The sequence below is a fragment of the Dioscorea cayenensis genome, chromosome 10 (assembly GCF_009730915.1).
Source record: "Dioscorea cayenensis subsp. rotundata cultivar TDr96_F1 chromosome 10, TDr96_F1_v2_PseudoChromosome.rev07_lg8_w22 25.fasta, whole genome shotgun sequence".
In the NCBI taxonomy this organism is placed as follows: domain Eukaryota; kingdom Viridiplantae; phylum Streptophyta; class Magnoliopsida; order Dioscoreales; family Dioscoreaceae; genus Dioscorea; species Dioscorea cayenensis.
Window position 1 is genome coordinate 14814516 of NC_052480.1, and position 7290 is coordinate 14821805.

The following is a 7290-nucleotide window of genomic DNA, read 5'->3' on the forward strand; positions in this document are numbered from 1 at the left end:
GGAGATCCCAAGCTCGAACGTACACTGAGAAGAAAAGGGAAAGAACCTATGCAAGAATAATCTAATCTACCTGATTTGGAAGTAGAAGAATCTGAAAACATGGTAGAACAGAATGAGCAGCAGCGAACATTATCCGATTATGCCAGACCTTCAGTATTGGGGTCAACATCGATCATTGTGCGTCCCCCGATTACAGCTCATAACTTTGAGCTAAAGCCGGCATTCATCCACATGTTGCAGCAATCCACACAGTTCAATGGTTTTGCCGATAAGGATCTAAACAGTTATATAGAGAAGTTTCTCATGTTGTGTGATATGCTGAAAATAAATTGGGTAATAGATGATGCCATCAAGTTGAGAGCCTTCCCATTTTCCTTGAATGGGAGAGCAAATCAGTGGCTACACTCATTACCTAGAGCGTCAATTACCACATGGAGGAGATGGTAGAAGGTTTTCTTGCCCGTTATTTCCCTCCCAGAAAATCTGCAAAGCTTAGGAATGAGATCTCATTCTTTGTACAGTTGGAATTGGAGTTTATTTGAGATGTGGGAAAGGTTCAAGGAGCTCCTGAGAAAGTGCCTATAACACGGATTCCCAGAGTGGATGATTATTTAGACCTTTTATAGTGGTCTGAATCCAAGTACAAGGCAACTCTTGGATGCAGTAGCAAGAGGTACCTTATGTAGCAAGACCCCCGGTGAGGCTCATCAATTAATTAAAGAAATGGGTTTAAATAACTACCAATAGAATGCCAAGGAGAAGAAAAAGGTGGGCGGTCTCCATGAGATAGATGCAGTAACCTCATTGGCGGCTCAAGTGGAATCATTGAGTAAGAAGTTAGATCTTCTATCTTCGAATAGAGTAGCGGCCGTGACTACTTGGAGATGGCCTTAACTAGGTTTGTGCAATCGTCAGATACAAAATTTCAATCAGTTCAGGCTACACTTCACAACCATACCGCCCCTTTGCATAATCTTGAAAATCATGTGGGGCAAATTGCGAAGTCTCTATCGAAAAGGCCACATGGAAGCTTACCGAGTAATACTGAGGCCAACCCTAGAGAGCATGTGAAGGTGGTCACTTTGAGAAGTAGTTGTAAGGTTGAGGGTAAGTTTCCGAGTGAGATACCAAATGAACACGGACCCGAGATTATAGAGGTTGAGAATGGAGCAACCAAAGAGAAGGAGGTGGCACCCTCAATTTTGAAGGCAAGAATCCCTTATCTCTCTAGATTGAAGAACAACCAAGGGGATGAACAGTACAAGAAGTTCTTGAGTTTGTTCAAACAACTCCACAATAATATTCCTTTTGTTGAGGCATTGGACGAAATGCCTAAGTAAGCAAAATTCTTGAAAGACTTGTTGACCAACAAAAGGAAGTTAGAGGAGAGTGCTTTAGTGATTTTAGATGAATCTTACTCGGCGGTTTTGCAAAAGAACATGCCGAACAAAAAGAAAGACTCAGGTGCCAGTATCAACGTTATGCCGAACAACAAGAAGCTTCATCATTCTGTGTAATATTGGCAATCTAGGTGAAGAAATGTTATTGGCAGACTCAGGTGCCAGTATCAACGTTATGCCATACACCTTCTTTCAAAAGCTAGGTAATAAGTGCTTGAGTGAACATGTTTTTATGCATGTTTTACATACATTGAGCATCATATTTTATACGGTTTATGTCTCATTTCGTGTATTGGGTGTTCTTTTATGCATATAAGTTGTGAAGGCATTGGGAATTCAAAAGGGAGCGAAGATAGGCTATCATGGCATAATATTGGAAGTTCTTGTACAAATCAAGTTGGAAGACACAAGAGGAGTTCGTGTATGAGGAGATGTGTGCCAACTTCCATAGTTTTTCAAGCCAATTTATTAATCGAAGGGCACAAAGGCAGCCATGTCTCCACATTCCTCCTCTTTGTAAAGATTTCAAGACCTTTCAAGACGCATTGATGAAGGAAAAGCCGTATAGCCTACCATATGATCGTGTGCCCGATCGTGTGGACTTAAGAGGAGAATGTTTATCATTACACTGTATACATGCCGAACTGATGTTTTTACATGTTTCCTTCGCAGATATGGCACCGCGGACCAAGAGATTGGCTCAGAAACGTCCTCGCCATGACAGGGAGCCGACTCCACCACCAGCAGTGGAATTCCCTGACCTCATTCATCAGCAACGGTTCGAGCGTCTCCAGAATCTCAAGATTGGACAGTCACGATTTATTGACTGGGACGCACTAGAGGATTTTTGGTCTTCTGTGAAGAGGTCAGAGAGCTAGTTAGTGTGGGAGGTTGGGATAGATTACTTGCTATTCAGGAGCCCGTCAGACGAGATACCACCTTGGAGGTTCTTGCGTCGTTTTCCTTCGATCGTGACGCAGTTGATACCAGTTTTGACACGGAGGGTGCCATTTGTTTCCGAGCCTTTGGTCAGCCGCATGGGATGTCTTTGACCCAGTTCTGGATATATCTTGGGTTATATGATCAGGACTATACTGATACTATCGAGTACACACAGCTCCTCACCGATTACCCTCATGATCTCACTCCGGGCCAGGTTTTCCATGATTTATGCGGCGACCGTCAGTATTCTCCAGGCCAGTCGAAGGCCTCTTGCCTCACTCGACCGGTGCACAGGTACATTCATGCAATTCTCAGCCGGTCAGTGATAGGTCGGGGAGATGTTACTGGTTCACTTCGCAGGACAGATCTTTTGTACCTCAACTCTATGGTCCATGGAGTCCCTCTCCACCTAGGATATGTGGTCGCCGATTACTTTCACCATCAGAGTGAGTACCTGCGGTTGGGAGCATTGTTCACGGGACCCTACATCACTCGTCTTATGTTCAAGATGGGTCTGATCCGCTCGGTCAGGGGCGAGGAGAGGGTCAGTAGCCCAGTACCATTGGGTTTTGTTACTCTCCGTTGATGGGCATTGTGAGACATACAGGCTCAGGTGGATACGTACTAGTGGAGTCGTCATCTGACGATGACGAGGAGCCTGCTGAGGCCACAGAGGCACCATCTGCAGCCGAGCCCAGGATCACCGAGGCAGCACCAACAGCATCCACTGATCCAGAGTCATCTACCTCTCGAGTACACGAGCACCTGGCTTGATTCGAGGCTGCCGTTGCTACCATCTTGGAGAACCATGTGCGGATTCTGGAGCTACTTGATCGTATTCAGCAGACTCTCGACGAGGAGGTCTCATCCGCTTCTGTACCAGTGTTCGCGCCAGCACCAGCACCAGCTCCAGATGCCGACGCTTGAGGTGTCACAGTCATGAGACTTTTTATTTTTGCATTTTATGTTTTTATGTGTTTTATCTTTAGTTTGTGGACTTTTGTGCTCAGAAAGGTTTCACCTTCTGAGAGTTATCTTTATGCTTTCGTTTTGTTATTTGTTTGCATTCGTATTTCCTTTTCTATTTTGCTGAGCTTTACTGAACCCCTTGTATTCCGTGCAGTTGGCCTTGAGAGTGATGTTGTTGATGTTTTAGTCATAGACACGATCATGTGCTTTATTCCATGGTCGTGTGAGCTTCAAAACCGTTACAACGCGCCCTTGAGATAGACTTCACCAAATGTCCATGAGGAATTTAGGGGAGTATTGTTTTAATTGCATTCCCGCACACATGTTGCTTTCATTGATGCTATCTTTATTGTGCTTACATGTGTACATTGAGGGTATTGTACATCTTAAGTGTGGGGGAGGGTTCACCTTATACATGACTTTTACTTGTGTTTTCATGAGCATGCTCTTGTTGCCAATGAAGGTTCACCTTAGGGTTAAGAGTTTAATTCTTAGTTTTTGGAGGTTATAAACATGGATTTTATCATGCTCTAGTTTTCATCCAATTTTATTGAATATTTTTGTCCGATTGCACTTTCTGCACTTTTCTCACTCATTAGACCTATGAATACTCTAGTTCATTATGTTTGGGACTTTAGTGTGCTAGTTTTATGGAAAAAAAAATCAGAAAAAAATTGATTTGGAAATTGTTTGTTGCTTGTACATAGGGGGTGGAAAAAGCTACCACTCATGATGTATGTAGCTACTCTCATAAGTCGGATACTTGTTATTCCCTAATGAGAGAAAGAGCTATCTTATGGGATGTGTGAAAGCTACCACCCTTAGTAGAAAGAGCTACCACCTCGAAAGTGTGAAAGCCACTCGGGAGGCATCTTGGGAAAGGGCTACCTTAGAGGATTGTGTGAAGCTACTACCTTTTCTTTTTGTTCATAAATAAGTCCCGTTTTAATAAAAACTTAGTAGTGGACATAGTGTTGACATGAGTTGAGTTTTTCACACACACACGCATTCGGATTTTTTCACATTCATTTTTGTTTGGATTGTTTGCTAGAGCATTGATTGTTTTTGTCTAGTGTTTTATTTTCTCCATAACTTTAGAATTTCATTCTTGTACTCTCTTGGTGAACCTAAGGCCAAGCACTTCTCTTTTCTTTCCATGAGTTTAATGTTTAATTTTGCTTGAGGGCAAGCAAAGGCTTAAGTGTGGGGGAGTTTGATAAGTGCTTGAGTGAACATGTTTTTATGCATGTTTTACATACATTGAGCATCATATTTTATACAGTTTATGTCTCATTTCGTGTATTGGGTGTTCTTTTATGCATATAGGTTGTGAAGGCATTAGGAATTCAAAAGGGAGCGAAGATAGGCTATCATGGCATAATATTGGGAGTTCTTGTACAAATCAAGTTGGAAGACACAAGAGGAGTTCGTGTATGAGGAGATGTGTGCCAACTTCCATAGTTTTACAAGCCAATTTATTAATGGAAGGGCACAAAGGCAGCCATGTCTCCACATTCCTCCTCTTTGTAAAGATTTCAAGACCTTTCAAGACGCATTAATGAAGGAAAAGCCGCATAGCCTACCATATGATCGTGTGCCCGATCGTGTGGACTTAAGAGGAGAATGTTTATTATCGCGTTTGTGGAAATCACTGTAGCAAAAGTACTTCAGCAATTTTACTGTAACAGTATTGTAGCAGAATTACTGTTCACGCGCGTGGAAATTCCTGCAGCCCACGCGGGCGCGTGGAAAATCCACATGGGCGCGTGGGGACACGTGACAGACGCGATATGAGGCTATAAATACACATTTTTGCCGATTCTAAAGCGACTTTTGGTGGAGCTTTGAGCATAGATTTTGAGAGAGAGGTGGCTAGGGTTTGAGGAGAAGGTCTTCGCCGATTGAGAGGGAGTTCTTCACCAACTTTGATAGGTTCCTTCGACGTCATAGCATTTTGAGGAGACATTGGCGACCTGGCTTCGGAGAGGAACCCTTCAAGACGTAGAACTACCAATCAAGGCCAATCCACGAGAATTCGAGCGGGTTTTCTCTATGGGTTTTATTGCTTTTTATTGTATCCATTATTGTTTTGTAACTAGGCCCATTGAGGGCTAAACCCTAGTGGGTATTTGGGCATGTAAACCCTAAGATTTATATTTTGGATTGATTCTCTTAATGCTTCTAGTTAATCCGAGTTGTCTTGAGTTTTAATCTTGTGATTTAATTGCTTGCTAGTGTTGTTAATCCTTGTGGTTGATTTACATTGCATGATTTAATACTTTGATGTGAGAGGTCTCCATTAGAGTTAGATTTCCAAGATTAAAGAGGGTTGAGAGGGTGAGCCTTGAGATGGAGGAGTGTCCCCTTTCTCCTTCGATTGAGTGTTTCCTATCTCCAGTATTCCATATTCTCTTTGCAACCATATTTGGTGTGAGGCGTGAGATTGCTCGATTTCTCCGCCGGGACCTTGTAGGGGGTTAGGATCCTTCACCGGGGAATTAGGGGTTGGATCTACATTTAGGAATCGGTTTCACTCTTAGGTTTCCTTATAGCATATTACGGTCATATAGGGTGTGAAGTGTTGAGATTGGTCGATTTCTCCACCGGGACCTTGTAGGGGACTAGTGCCTTTTGCTTGGAGACAAGGATTGGTTATCGTTGGACTACCTCGACTCATTAGACTCGATTCTAGAGCATTTAGTGAATCTTGAGCTTTAAGGAAGATCTTAGGGGGATCATTGCCCGAATACCTCATCCTTAGTGATTGAGACTCTTCTACTTTATTTCTTGCATACTTGTTTGCTTTGCTTGCAATTAGTTCACTTCATCATATTCATTGATTCTGACTAGATAATTGAGAAGTGGTTATTACTAATACTTCCGTTCCCTGTGGATTCGACTACCCAACTCACCGGGTAATTATTACTTCGACACCCGTGCACTTGCGGTTTATACGCATATTCGGACGTGTCACTAGGTATGGACGAGCTTAGTCCTACTCGAATGACTTTACAATTGGCGGATTGAACGGTGACACATCCGAGGGGTATCATCGAAGATGTGCTTATCAAGGTGGACAAGTATATATTTCTTGTAGACTTCATAGTGCTAGACGTTGATGAGGATGCGGATGTAATCTTGATGCTTGGAGACCGTTTTTGCAGACTTCCAAGGCATTGATTGACATGGACGGTGAAGAGCTAACTTTGAGAGTTGGAGATGACAAGCTCACATACCACCTTGCTAAAGCCATGCGGTATTCTCTTGATGAAATTATTGACGAATACAAGCAGGAAATGTTCAATCCGGATCCGTATGAGGACTTGTTCAACCAAGAGGAGGACAATGAAGAAGTAATGATGCTTGGTTCGATAGAAGAAGTACCATCTACCCCGAAATCTTAAAGAAGGTGCACCAGAAATTGAAGAGGGCTAGGAGATGCCACCGGAAATGCTCCAAGGCTGTTGGAGACGTGCGTGAACCGAACAAACTGGGCTAATCATTGCTAGGCGGTCCCAAGCCCGACAATTCACCCTCTACCCTCAAGAGATTTTGCTCATCATGTTTCCAAGCCATGGGTACGAGGGAAACTTTCATCTATGAGCCGCTGTGAGGTAAGACAAGCTACGTCAAGCTAAGTAACGTTAAACAAGTGCTTCTTGGGAGGCAACCCAAGTGTTTAGTGTTTTCTTAATTTGGTAGTTCAGTGTTACTTGAATAAATTGTTGAGTATTGGTGTCTTGATGTTTTATATTTCTACTGTGATTTTATCGTGGGTTTCAAGTTCATCGTTTGTTTTCATATGAATTTGGCGAAGTTTTGGTTGTTTGAGTTATTTCTCATGTTTTTCACTGGTATAAATTGCATATTGGGGCAGGCTCTGAGTGTGTAAACATGTCTAAATCCAGGGAATAAAGTGTCTTTATTCCCTCCTCTCTGTGGATACAATACCCACTCATCTGGGATTATTACTTCGACT

At 42.7% G+C, this 7290-nt stretch overlaps 1 non-coding gene across 1 annotated transcript; it reads right to left on the bottom strand.

The window, feature by feature from the left end:
• Positions 1-488: 488 nt before the first annotated feature.
• Positions 489-593, bottom strand: LOC120271322. Its single transcript, XR_005539936.1, has one exon. It is a non-coding gene; the product is annotated as a small nucleolar RNA R71 (small nucleolar RNA).
• Between the last annotated feature and the right edge of the window lie 6697 nt (positions 594-7290).